This window comes from Macaca mulatta, chromosome 5, assembly GCF_049350105.2.
Source record: "Macaca mulatta isolate MMU2019108-1 chromosome 5, T2T-MMU8v2.0, whole genome shotgun sequence".
Taxonomy (NCBI): domain Eukaryota; kingdom Metazoa; phylum Chordata; class Mammalia; order Primates; family Cercopithecidae; genus Macaca; species Macaca mulatta.
In genome coordinates this window covers 109034628-109049206 of record NC_133410.1, presented here as the reverse complement: position 1 = coordinate 109049206, position 14579 = coordinate 109034628, and the positions used below count along the sequence as shown (strand labels likewise).

The window sequence follows — 14579 nt, the reverse complement described above, 5'->3', positions numbered from 1 at the left end:
CTTCATTCAGACTGAAGCTTTGCCCCTGCTAGGAGAGAACAGCTGCTTCTGTGACAGTCTAAGAAAGAATTCATGCCCCCTCCAACCTCCACTCTAATCTCTTTTCCCTGACTAACATCAGGGGAGCAGAGATAATCTAGCTCAGAAGTCACATGGAGGTTGATGTTACAAGAGACCAAATATCCAAAGTGTAGTCAATCAAAGCACATGATATGGTTGTAGATGACTGACCCAATTGGAGCTTAAAATGATAGTACAGGCGAGATGCCTTGGCACTCTGTGTATAATAGTTAGATATTTTATTCCCTCCTAGATACTCTGTGTTGCTGTTTGTTTTTTAAACCCCAGTCAGCTTGGAAGTTTCAAGTTGTGTTTTTTCATTTTTCAAAGCTCTGATGTGTGTTCCACATAGAGGTATCCAAATTTAGCACATCTTTGGCTTGAGAGAGCGTGCTTACTGTTTTATAGCATATTTACTGTGGTGTTACTTTAACTTAGTTGTGGGTTGCAACCGAGCATGGCACAACTGCCTGTTTCATTGTGTGTGTGTGTGTGTGTGTGTGTGTTCTCTTGCACTGCTTTTCACCTCTTCACGGGAAATTTATACACAAGCCAGGCTGATGATTGGTTCCCTAGTGAGAGTAGCTCACACTGGCCTCTGGGAATGTAGGAAATGGAGCACCCTCAGTGTCTCTCAAAATAAGTTAAGCATTTATACATAACTTGTGTCCAAATGTTATCAGGCAATTAAGACAAAAGGACATTTCAATATAATGAATTGAAATTGCAGCTTTGACTTTTGAACTGGAATCATTGAAATGTCCTACCCTCCCTTAACTCTGTGTTTTATAAAAAAACTAATCTATTATAGGTATGACAGATTAAGGACAACAGTCTCCCTTGGTCCTCTCCAGCAGTTCCCTTGGTGAAGGTCCTCTCCTGTGTGACCATTAATGGGCTGGAGCTCCTTAGCACCCTAATATGCCTAACTGTACCCAGGGGCCAGAGCACATGCAAGGGAACTGAGGGTGACAGATGGGGAAGCAGAAATCCTTCTTGGCAACAACCATTTCTTCTAAGAGGCATTTTTCCTGTTTGACTGGCTCAGAGAGCATTCTTTTTTTTTTTCATGGTGTGTAGACAGCTCTCTGCAACACCTATTTTCTTGTTTATTGAAATTAGGAATCAGATGTATATGAAAAATAGAAATATTCCAAATAGGTAATTTTAAGATTTATAGACCTCAAAAATAATGTAATATCAGTCATTTAAAAAACCCATTAATTCTGGGATATTCAAATATTGCTTGATACAGAGGAGATCTCTTAAATAGAAACTTTTTTTTTTTTTTGAGATGGAGTCTCCCTCTATTACCCAGGTTGGAGTGCAGTGGCGCAATCTCAGCTAACTGCAACCTCCACCTCCTAGGTTCAAGCGATTCTCCTGCCTCAGCCTCCCAAGTAGTTGGGACTTTAGATGTGTGCCACCAAGCCCAGCTAATTTTTGTATTTTTAGTAGAAAAGGGTTTTTACCATGTTGGCCAGGCTGGTCTCCAACACCTGACCTCAGGTGGTCTGTCTGCCTTGGCCTCCCAAAGAGCTGGGATTACAGGCGTGAGCCACCATGCCCGGCCTTCAATAGAAACATTTTGCATGATATTTCCTTGTTTATATATGAAAATCTGATATAGATCAAACAATAATCAACTGATTAGCAGATCTTACTATGTTGCTACTCTAGCCCAAGTTAATTGTTTATTTAAATTAGGATGTTATTATCTTTACAAGGTATGTTTGCTAGGGACGCCATAACAAAGTACCACAGACTGAGTAATTTAAATACGAAAAATTTATTTTCTCATAATTTTGGAGGCTAGAAGTCTGAGATCAAGGCGTCTGCAGGGTTGATTTCTTCTGAAACCTCTGTTCCTGACTACATTGTAGATGGCCATCTTCTCCCTGTGGCCTCACATTATCTTCCTTCTGTGTCCTAATCTTTTCTTATAAGGATATGAGACATTGGATTAGGGCCCACCCTAGTGACCTCATTTTAACTTAATTACCTCTTAAAGACCCTATCTCTAAATATAGTAAATTCCGAGGTTAGGACTTATACGAGTTTGCAGGTTGGTGTGGCTTGGCTGTGTCCCCACTCAAATCTCATTTTGAATTGTAACTCCCACAATTCCCATGTGTAATAGGAGGAACCTGGTGGAAGGTAATTTCATCATGGGAGCAGATCTTTCCTGTGTTATTCTTGTGATAGTGAGTAAGTCTCATGAGATCTGATGGTTTTATAAAGGGGAGTTTCCCTGCACAAGTTCGCTTCTCTTGTCTGCCACCATGTGAGATGTTTCTTTCACCTTCTGCCATGATTGTGAGGCCTCCCCAGCCACGTGAAACTGTGAGTCCATTAAACTTCTTTCTTCTGTAAATTACCCAGTCTTGGGTATGTCTTTATCAGCAGTGTGAAAATGAACTAATACAGAGGTACATAACTTAGTTTCAAATAGGAGGTATTAGCAAGCAAAATAAATTTGCAAATACATAAATTTTTCTAAGCTTACCACATTTCAGGCAATGGGATAATTGTTTTATGTCCATATATTTCGTGTACTTCTTACAATGACTTGAAAAGCTAGATTGTTAGAATCTCCATTTTACAAATGAGAAAAGTTGGGCTAAAAAAGTTCATTAATGTTCTCAAGTCTATAGAGAACGAATTCTCAAAACCATGTCTGTACATTGTCTCCAGAAAGTGCAAAAATTACTGTTATGCTCCTGTAGGAGTGAAGGGAACTTTCCTTCTACTCTAATGTTTTGATAATTTGCATCTCTGGAATAAACTGACAGTAGACAGATTAACAAGAGGAACAGCATACAAATTTACTACGTGCAAATGCCCAGGAGCCTTACAAAATATAAGACTCAAAGAAGGGCCAGATGGTTGAAGTTTAAATAGCAATTTTTTTTAAGAGACAGGGTCTTGCTCTGTCACCCAGGCTGAAGCGTAGTGGTGTGATAATAGCTCTCACTGCTGCCTCAAATTCCTGGGCTCAAGTGATCCTCCTGCCTCAGCCTCCTGAGTAGCTGGGACTACAGGTGCATGCCGCCATGCCAGGCTATAAGTGGTATTTTGAGCTACAGAAAGAAATAGAGGCTTAGGACTTCTTCATGTGAGATGTCAACACAAGCTGTGAAAGGGTGAGGGGAGGAAATGTATGGTAAGCAAAGGTGTTTTGTTATGCAGGTAGTCTCTCAGGTGACAGTCTGCAGAAGAATAGGTGGTGTCAGTGACCGTTAGTCTTCTTTCCTATGAGTTAATCTTCCCCGTTTGATGGACTTTTAGGGCAGGAGCTCATGACAATTACGTTCTTTTGAGAGGAACTTCCCTTAGTCAAATAAGCAAACTTCAGAGAAAGCCCCTCCCTGCACTTGGAGGAGAAAGAGGGATGAGAGATAGGAGGGCAGAAGAGGATCAGAGACCTTGGTTCTTCTTTCGTTCAAAGTACTCAGCATGCCAAAGCACCATACTTTGGGATATTGTTTTCTGAGCCCCAGCACTCCTTTGCAATTTACCCAAGTTTACACAGCTGGTTGGCAGCCAATGCAGGCCTCCTGATTCCTTGTGCAACACTGATATGCAAATAATTTTAAATAAATCTATAAACAAATGTAGTTTTTAGTGAAGCAGGAAAATTTCCCTGACTCCTTTGGGGGCTGGAACTAGAGTGTGAGCACGGGAACTAGCTGGTGCTTCAGTGCTAGCAGGGGCAAACTCCACTCACTTGAACCCGCTATGCCCTATTCCTTGCAGAAGGGAGTATGCAGGTAAGCAAGTGTAGGAACCTGGGTGAGTGCTTTTGGCTGTTGGCAGGAATGAACTCTGTATAGGCCCCGTGGCTGCATCTAGTGGGGGTGCCTGCAAACCCTGAAGTCCCAGAAGAGTGTTACAGTCCATGTCCTGTTAGCTTTGTCACATGTGGACAGTTTAAGTGTTAACACCTCAATGGAGGGTCAGTGTGACAGTCTTTTGCACCCGCACCCAAGTTCGCATCCAGTATCCAGGAAGAATGAGGTCACATGAACAAATTTGAAGGATGGTAAATGTGGAGGATCTTATTGCCAATGAAAGTGACACTCAGTGGGAAGGGGAGATGAAAAAGGAATAGAGCAGGAAGGTAACTTTCTCCTGGAGTCTGGCTGTCTCCAGCTGGACTCCTCTCTGAAGCTACACCATCAAGCTGTCCCTCTGAAGTCAAGCCGCTTCTCTCCAACTATAGCCTCTGACATCCATTGTTTCTCCTCTCTTCTGCTGGTGGAGCCTGCGGTTTTTATGGACACAGTATGTGGGGCAGGGCAGGCCATAGGTGGTTTTGGAAAAGGCAACATTTGAGCAGGAAAACAGGAATGTATGTCCTCACCTTGGGCTGTGGTTCCAGGCTCGCAGGTGGCGCCCTTGCCAGGGACCTGCCCTCTTCTGCCCAAAATTTCCCTGCCTCCTGTCCCTGTCATGACTACTCTGCTTATTAAAAACAAGGACTTTACTTTTTCCTTCTGTTAGTTAGACTTTTTAATTTTCTAGGAACAGAGCATATTGAACAGGATGAGATCTTAAAAACTGTCAATGCTTTGCTTATTAACCCAGTTAATTAGGGCTATGGAAAAGGATATATACCAGCAGGATAACCAACCATCCCAGTTTGCCTGGAACTGAAGACTTTGCCGGGGTATGAGAGTTTCTAGAGCTGAGATAGTCTTAGTTTAGAAACAGAAATGGTTTTAGAAGCAGAAAAGAAAAGAAACCATCTTAGTGATCAGAGAGCCAGGCCTATTAAGAACTAGGTGATCCGTTTGAATAGAAACAACAGAGACTCCTGAGAGACTGATATGCAAATGGACAATGTCCCGACCATATATAAAAATAAAACTTTGATCCACAACTTGTAGCAACCTACTCAGGAAACCAGCTCCGTATCTACAATGAGCAACACAAGAAGCCATCCTGCTGTAAGTGAGACCTACGGGAAGCCAGATTGCTATCTCTAGTGATGATCCAGGAAGCTAAACAGTAGCTGCTACAGCAATAGGCCCAAAATAGCCAGGACTTGGTTAATAATTGACAGCATCCCTAATTTTTATCTCTGCTTCCAACTTAGGACCAAACAGAGAAAGCTGAATTAATCACATAGGACAACCTGATTCTGGTTAGCCCACCTATAGCTCCCCCAGGCCAACAGCCTCCAATCAGTGCATGCCTGAAGCCTTCCCTTTTTTCTCTTGTAAAGCTTTCCCACTTCTTTGCTTGCCTTTAAATCTCTGCCAAAACTCAAGGGATGATGCAGACTCTTTTGCTGTAGCAAGCTCAGAATAAATAACCTTTGCTTTTCTCATTTGGTTGGTCTTTGTTTATTTCCACAATCCTGTAACTATCCGATGGGTTCTTCCTGCTCACTGCACAAACAAAATCAACTCACCAAGACCATGGCATTGCAGTAAAGAAAGAGTTTAATTGACACAAGGCCAGCTATGCCATGTGGGAGACTGAGTTATTACTCAAATGAATCCCTGAAGGCTCAGAGGTTACAGATTTTTCAAAGATAGTTTGGTGGATAGGAGGCTAGGGTAGGAAGCATGCTGATTGGTTGGGTCAGAAATGAAATCATAGAGAATCAAAGTTGTCCTCTTGTGCTGAGTCAGTTCTAGGGTGGGGGTCACAGGACTGGTTGGCATGTCTAGGTGGTGCCATCTGGTTGTCAGAAACGCAAAAACCTGGACAGACATCTCAAGAGGCCAATCTTTGTTCTACAATAGTTATGTTATCTTCAGGACTAATAGGGGAAGTTGCAAATATTATAACCTCCAGAATAATGACTGATAATTATTTAGAATTCAAACCCCTCTCATCCTCCTAACTTGGTGTCCTTTCATTAAGCTTTACAAGAACAGTTCAGGATTTAGAAAGGTCTATTATTATGTAAACTATAAATTAAATTTCTCCCAAAGTTAGCTTGGCTTATGCCCAGGAATGAGCGAAGAGAACCAGCCTGTGAGGCTAGAAGCAAAATGGAGTCAGCCATGTCAGATTTCTCTCACTATCATACATTTGCCAAGGTGGTTTCAATACATCAACAGGCTTCATGTATTGTCACATCGTTGACTCTCTGGTGTTCCAGCATTGTGGTGACTCAGCATTTTATCCTTACTGCTCTTACCTCTCCAGCTGCCATAGAAAATACCCTGTCACCTTTGTGGTCCCAAAGCTTCTATTTGATGCCTTATTCCTGCCTCCTTCAGGTTCTCTTCTTCTCCACTAGCTGCATTTCTCCTAGAGCTAAACTCCCGAAGAGATAGAAAATCTGACTGCAATATGTATTGAGCACCTAGTGAGCATCCTTATTATGCATTGTTATGGCTCCAGCCAACTTGTGAACTGCAGGCCAGACTACAGATGGCTGCTTTTGGCTCAAAAGCCTGTTTTGAGGCAATTAGCTGTGCTCATTGTAACACCATCATGTGGTTCAAAGCATGGCAGTTTATGCATAAAGTATCATTTCATTCAAAAGGTGTATGTGTACACTCCATGTATTCTCTACTTTTTTTTGTTGTTGTTTCCAAGAGCTCCTTTTCCCTATATATCTGGAAGTAAGAAGCTTTGAGTAAGTGCTAAATCTGATTTGGCAGATTTTTATCCCTGCCTTGTTACTACTGGGTTTTCTTGAATAGAATCTTACAAATCAGATTCCAAATGAACAACATGGCATTCTCTCACCTTACTGAATAGCACTTTGCATATGAATAGTTGTTATTAATTCATAATTCTATAAACTACTTTCTTTTCAAAGGAATTTGAAACAAATAATGGCTACTTCTAATTCCATTTTTCATAAAGTTCTTCAAGATATTTAATCTTGAATTACTTGTATTCCCTTATTTGTCATTTATTTCTCATATTTTCTGAGTACCTAATAACTTTCAGGCACTATATGATTATCTATCTGTTATATAGTCTGATTTGCAAAGCAAAATTTTTATGCTTAAATCTTCAAATTACTTCACTGTAGTTAAATCGATAGAGGAGTAGTCAGAGAAACAAGCATAATTTCAATAACAGAAGGTCACTAGGCTTAAGGGTTGCAGTTTTAGGATCTAATCTGCATTGCCCATAGAGATGAGAACTCCTATTTTGTGGCACACAACTAATCTAGATTACAGGAAGATGAGTTCCAGAGGCAAAGGGAAGTTGCTAGATTCTGTCTTAATCCCACAGTCACCCAATTCTCTTAATTTTTAGCTCTGTAGTCACTAGACAATTAACTGGTCTTTTTTCCAAATAGTTTTTCTAATGGGAACTATAACCTGCAGACCAGTTAAAATTGGAGTTTACTCTTCCTGGCAGCGGTGTTTCTCTCAGTGTGCTGATAACAAGTATTTCAATGTTCAAATTTTTTATTTCCTGAGGGTGATTTGCTTGTTTCAAGATCTTATCAAACCTGAAGGAAAGAAACTTAATCAGCCCAGAGGTCCTCTCTGACCAGAAAAGAGATGATACACCATGGAGTGGACATTCCTTTCATGTCTTTCTTTGGTGCTGAGTATAGATGCTAGGGCGTATAAGGAAGTATGAATGACAGTAGTTGGCAACTCATTTCTGAAAGCAATTGGTATTGTGAGTTTATCCAAGGAAGACCCAGATAGAGCAGATCTAGGAATTAAGACAGGACTGTAGCATTCTGCTATGAGAGCCAGATGGGTCAACACTCAGAAGTACAGAGCAGATAATTGATATGTGTGTGTGTGTGTGTGTGTGTGTGGGTGTGTGATCCAACTATAGAGAGGTGTGTGGGCATGGGAAGTAGGAAAGGGAATTGGGAATGACTGGAATTGCGGGAAAAAGAGTTTCATTTTCAAAAGCCCAAATCCAGGTATTGGGTTCAGAAAACAAGCCCAGGAAAAATTATTTCTTCAAAAACTAAGAACTGAGAAACAGACCCTAGCAAACTTGGGGCAATTAAGAAGGGCTTGCTGTTTCCATTCTGTACCACTTACTACTCTGCACAAGGTATGGGCCTGTTTTGAGGTTTCTATCATAAGTTAAATCCATTCTTACACCTTTTCTAAATCTTGCTGTAGGTTTGAGAAACAGAGTAATATTGAGGGCCACTGCTGTGTGCACAAAGCTGCAGCTTATGTAAATGCTCTATTCATCATTGCTCAGAGATGGCAAAGGTAATCACTGATAACCTCCGCAGGTTTAAAACTTCTCACCAGCTGCCAAATGACCATAAAAAATATAGTTGACATATCTGCAGAGGAAAATTCCAGACTGGATGACATTTACAATCCTTAGCTGCCCTGATTCTCTCCCACTTTTTTGCTTTGCTTTACCTTTTTGCTTTGCTCTACCACTGTCTTTCCAGCATCCTTAGCTAGAATGGTCCCTGTCATCTGCACACCACATCCTTACTCACACACTGCCCTTCTCATCCCAACCATGCTGCCACCAAGGTAGGAAAACTACTCTTACTTCACCTGAGCAGGTTAGTCTTTGACTCTAGCATAGAATTGGATGGCACAGAAAGCACAGCTTTTTTCACCTTACCTGACTAAACCTCACCTCACCTCACCTGACTAAACCTAACCACATGTATCTTAGCTAGAAAGCATTACTCCCCCTTAGTTCCTTCTTGTTCGCACCCTGTCTACGTTTACTAGATTGAATAGATGTGGATTCATGCTGTTAAAATTATGGTAACGGTCTCATCCAGAATTTATTCTGAACATCATTTCCAGGTCTGGATCCCAAGGTCGTGTCTCAGAGTCCCAGGGTGCTCAGTCACTGTGTCCTCATTTCTGCCCTACTCACTGTCCCTCAGGAAGAAAGTCATTTCTCAATGTGTTCTGAAGCTTTCTGTCTTGAGCCATCACCATCTCACTGACTTCATTCATGGTGGGCTGTATGACATTAGGGCCCAAAATATTCAGCGTTGTGCCCTCATTCATTTCACTTCAGCTTGTATAATTTACTTGATACTACATGTTTACTAGCTAGTGAGATACTAAGATTCATTTCACCCTCAAAATAAGCTCAGCTTCCTCATCTACTATTCCAAATTGGCATCAGGGCCAAATCTTATCATTATTTATCTGTCTTTGATGACAGATTCCATCTATTCTTATTTCAAATATCTATTAGTTACTTCTGACTATGGGAAGCAGAATGTCTGTCTTTTCATTTTGAAATTGTCCACTCCCATATGGGTTCCCTAAGTTCCTATTTCCTCTCTGAAAGATGCCTTTAAATCTTAGCTCATGTTCAGAACAAGGAGATTCTCAATGAGTAACCAAACTTATGTCAGCAGCTCTACTCATTGCCCCAGGTTGTGCTAGGTGACTCACCCCTGAGGAAAGTCTGAAATGTCATTTTCTAGTATCCTATACCCCCATTATTTAGCAACAGCAAAACTATTTTACACTGACTATAAGCACAACAGATATGGTTTCCATCAAAGGAAAAGAAGAGCTAGTTACTGAGAAATTCAAAGTATCAATTACTCCTTAAGCTTAATATCAGAAAGAGCCCATAGTCTCTATTTTGAAGGTGGTATTCCTGGTCCACAAGACACACTAGTATGCCTCAATAAGATGTTTTTAAAATAATGTACTACATGTAAACTGCCGCTCAAAGAATGTAAACAATTGAAATCATCATACAATGATTCAGGAAAAGTAAGAAGTTATTTTAGAATAGACCTAAACTTCTTTTTTTTTTTTTTTAACGGAGGTTCGCTCTGTCACCCAGGCTGGATGGAGTGCAGTGGCACAATCTCGGCTCACTGCAACCTCCACCTCCCGTGTTCAAACAATTCGCCTGCCTCAGCCTCTCAGGTAGCTGAGATTACAGGTGTGCACCACCACGCCCAGCTAATTTTTGTATTTTTAGTAGAGATAGAATTTCACCATGTTGGCCAGGCTGGTTATAAACTCCTGACCTCAAGTGATTCACCCACCTTGGCCTCTCAAAGTGCTGGGATTATAGGTGTGAGCCACTGCTCCTAGCCTAGACCTAATCTTTACATTAGATTTTTGGCACACAATGCTGGTTTCATTCAAACATTAAACTTCACTACGTGTATAGGAATTTAATTCACTCACAAGCATTGTGTAAACTTTTCAGATTTATGTATTTTTTACTAAAAAAATTTATTTCTATAGGTTCTTATGTTTTTGCAATTATTATAATTACATTCTGTATTTGCTATGTTATCTTATTAAGAAAAGATTAGAGAATCTATATTCTGATGAGTCAACATAGACAGTTGGCTAGTCAGAGACGACTCTGTGTTCATCAGTAGCAGCTGTGACAAGTATTTATGTCAAAGGGAAGCCATGAGTATTTGTGTAGGCATAAGATTAATCAGGGGAAATATTAATCAGAGGAAATGTATAACATGTGAATGATGACTGTAAGCCTTCTACTGAAAAATTACATGAGTAGTTCTCCAATTTTTGCTTTAATATATTTTAGCTTCTTGGTAACACAAGCAAGATAATTCTTTAATTTTATCAGAAATACAATTGCCTATCTTGGTTTAACATTTGAATTTTCTTCTCAGGAAATGTTATGGCGTGAAGCAAACTGTATTAGGAGATGCAACTCTACGTCATGTCTTAGCCTCAGCAGAACAGTAGTCAACATGATCTACTGAAGCTCAGACATGATATAATAGGGTTTAAGTTCTCTCTTCTGTTCTTCTTCAAACTAAAGTAGATTACTTTCACTTTACTATTTTTAAAAGTATATTTTATAATAAAGAAATATACCTCCATAAATGGTAATGGAACAAATGTTATCCACATTACAAAATTATTATTATTGGATCCCTACCACCTGCCACAAACAAAAATCAGTCCTAAGTAGACTAAAGATTTATGTGAGGAAGACAAAAATATAAACCTTTAGAAGAAAATATAGTAGGATATCTTTAAAAATTGGAATAGAGAAGATTTTTTTAGACAAAAGTAATCCAAACCATGAAGGAAAATACTAATGAATTCAACTACATTAAATATAAGGACACTTTCTTTTCCCCTCCCTCCTTTCTGTCCTTCCATAATAATGCTACCCAAAAACTATAGGGACCAGGGGCCTAAGCAGGGAAGACACATCTTAACAAAGGCAGCAGCATCTCACAGAGGTGTTGGGTGCTTTTATGAGAAAGAAACACCCAGTTCTGTAGCAGCCCAGCAAGGTCAGTAGATTGCTTTCATATGAGGACTGACCAAATATGTAAGCAGACTGAGAATAATGGGAGCCAGATTTCACAAAGTTGGAGAAAAAAGTTACAATTACAGAAAACGGGGAAAGCTAATATAAACCCCAAACTTTTCAATATGTGGAGGTCATAAAAATAAATATATTCATACATATCTAAGTGTACATGTGTGTGTTGCTCTCTGCATGGCATATTGCTCATTTGGAAAATATTGCTTCACTGAGATACGCAGATCTTCCAAATTTGACCCTTTTTATTGTATAATATCAAATAAACACATTCTTAATAAAGCCACTAATCAGAAAAGTCTTTATGTATTGGGAAACTGTTTCTTTACTGTGCAGATGCAAGTTTTCTAAATTCTAAATTTGCTTAAAAGCTTAACACAGAATTTTGTCGTTAGCCTTAAAGACTGCCTGGATTCTCTAGAGAATACACCTTCCTGTCCTTGCTAGATTGGAGCAGAGGCAGTCACTTAGCTATGAGGAGGTGTGGGGAGGCTACCTGGGAATCTACATGCTCTTCACACATACTTTTATCACTTCTCACTATATTTCTCACCAACAACTTCCACAGTAACTGGTGCATCCAATGCTTGGGACTCTCCTTGGTGCTGCTGGATGAAATGGCTTGCTATTTGTGAGCATCTTCCTTTGCATCTTAGATGCTTACATTTCAGCTTTCTTTACTACGCCTAGCCAACATCTCATCTTCCAAAAGTTTATTGACATACCTCATTTCCTGTAATCTGTTCTCTTTTTAAATTGTGGGTTTAGAATATTTTTATTCTTTTATTGTTGTTTTAACACGGATTGGGGGAGGAAATAAATATTTGTGCTTAATCTGCCATGTTCAAGTCTCCTGCAGTAAGAATGTAATTTTAAAATTTGTCTTTCTCACCTCTTCAAACAAAACCATCCAAGCTTAGAGGATTCATGTCTTAGATTGCATTCATAATGTAAAGAATATCACTCATCTTTCTTTGATAGTGAAATTGTGAGACTTCTTAGTGGTACAGGTTGCGCATCACAAATCCAAAATCTGAAATGCTCCAAAATCTGAAACTTTTTGAGTGCTAACATGATGCTCCAAGGAAATACTCATTGGAGCATTTTGAATTTTAAATTTTCTGATTTGGGGTGCACAACTAGGATGTATAAAGCAAATATTATAATCTGAAAAAAAATTTAAATCTGAAACTCTTCTGGTTCTAAGCATTTTGGGTAAGAGATACTTAACCTGCAGAAGGCAATAGAGATTAGGAATGCAAACAGTCATTTTTGTGTGTGCTAATTTTCCCTGTGGATTAAGGCTCCTTTCTGGGTGTAAATTGTCGTTCAAATCTTGTGCCCACTTTTAAATTGGGTTGTCTTTTCTTTTTAAGTATTTCTATTCTGGGTACAAGTTCTTTGTTAGCTATGGGTATGTAAATATTTTTCCCATATATGGTTTGCCTTTTCATTTTAATAGTGTCTTGATGAATAGAAGTTTTAAATTTTAATGAAATCAATTTTTTCTATTTTTCGTATATAATTAGTACCTTTCGTGTCACCTCTAAGAAATCTTTGCCTCTCAAGGTTCCAAAGATGTTCTCTCTTATGTTTTTCCTAGAAGCTTGATAATTTTTGCCTTTACATTTAGGTGTGTGACCCATCTTGAATTGAGTTTTATGTATAATGTGTGGTTGAAGTTGAGGTTTATTTTTTTTCCATGTATTTATTCTAGTTTTTCCAGCTCCATTCGTTTAAACAATTTTTCTTCACCTGTTGAATTGTCTTGAAACCTTTATAGAAAATCAACTGACTCTGTATATAAGGATTTATTTCCCATCTCTCAAATCTTTCCCATCCATTTTTTTGCCTATATTAATGATAATTCTAAATTATTTTAATTACTGTAGCTTTATCATAAGTCTTGAAATAAAACGTAAGTGCTCCAACTTTTTGTAGAATCATACTGTAATTTTCTATAAAAATGCTTCAGTGTTTTGATTGTGACTGGGTTTAACCTATAGATCAATTTGGGAAGAATAGATATCTTAACAGTATTGAGTTTTTTGATCCATGAACATTCTATATCTCTCCATTCATTTAGATTTTTAAAATTTATTTCAGGAATATTTATAGTTTTAAGTATAGAGATCTTTTATATCTTTCATTAAATTTATTCTGAAATATTTTGTGTGTTTGTTGCTATAATTTAAAAATATTTTCCAATTGTTTTTGGGAAGTACATAAAAATAAAGTTAATTTTTTGGTATATTGATCTTATTTCCTATGACCTTTACAAATTCACTCACTAGTTCTAGTACTGTAGTTTTTAAAAATAGATTTCTGGCCAGGCATGGTGGCTCACATCTGTAATCGCAGCATTTTGGGAGGCCAAGGAGGGCAGATCACTTGAGGTCAGGAGTTCGAGGCCAGCCTGGCCAAGGTAGTGAACCCCGTCTCTAGTAAGGATACAAAAATTAGCCGAGTGTGGTGGCATGCGCCTGTAATCCCAGCTACTTGGAAAGCTGAGGCAGGAGAATTGCTCAAACCCAATAAGTGGAGGTTGTAGTGAGCCAAGATCGCGCCACTGCACTCCAGCCTGGGCGACAGGGCAAGACCCTGTTTCAAAAATAAATAAATACATAAATAAATATAAATAAAAGTAGATTTCTTCATAATTTCTAGACGAAAAATCATGTCATCTGGAAGATAAATATGATTTTCATTTTTTTCTTTCTAATTTATATATTATTTTATTTCCTTTCCTTGCCTTATTGGGGGATTTTTCAACCCTAGCACTGTTGACATTTTGAACCTGTCCTGTGCATCATAGAATGCTTAACAGCATCTCTGACCTCTACCCGTTAGGTAACAGTAACATCTCCTTTTCCCCAGAGTTGTGAAAACCAAAAATGTCTCCTGGCATTGCAAAATATCTCTTGCAGGGCAAAATCATCCCCTCGAGTACCACTGCCTTTTTGCATAGACTGGGACCCCAATGACATGTTGAAGAGAAGTGGTATAAATGGACATCCTCGTGTTGTTTTTAATCTTAGAAGGAAAATACTCAGACTTTTGCTATTAAGTAAAATGTTGGCTGTGGGTGTTCTTGTTATATATGCCTTTTTATCAAATTGAGAAAGATTAATTCTAGTCCTGGTTTACTGGGCTTTGTTCATTTTTTGGTCATGAATGGATATTGGATATTGTGTAATGTTTTTACTGTGTGTATGGAGATGATCATATGATTTTTCTCCTGTGTTTCGTTAATATTGTGAATTGCATTCTTGATTTTTGAATGTTAAACTAAAGTT

At 38.8% G+C, this 14579-nt stretch overlaps 1 long non-coding RNA gene across 1 annotated transcript in view; it reads left to right on the top strand.

Annotated features, from left to right (window-relative positions):
- The first annotated feature begins 2290 nt into the window (after nucleotides 1–2290).
- Nucleotides 2291–14579, top strand: part of LOC144340988 (uncharacterized) — a 30532-nt gene continuing 18243 nt past the window's right edge. Inside the window, exon 1 of the long non-coding RNA XR_013417526.1 lies at nucleotides 2291–2403. This is a non-coding gene — a long non-coding RNA (uncharacterized LOC144340988). The remainder of the gene's footprint in view (nucleotides 2404–14579) is intronic.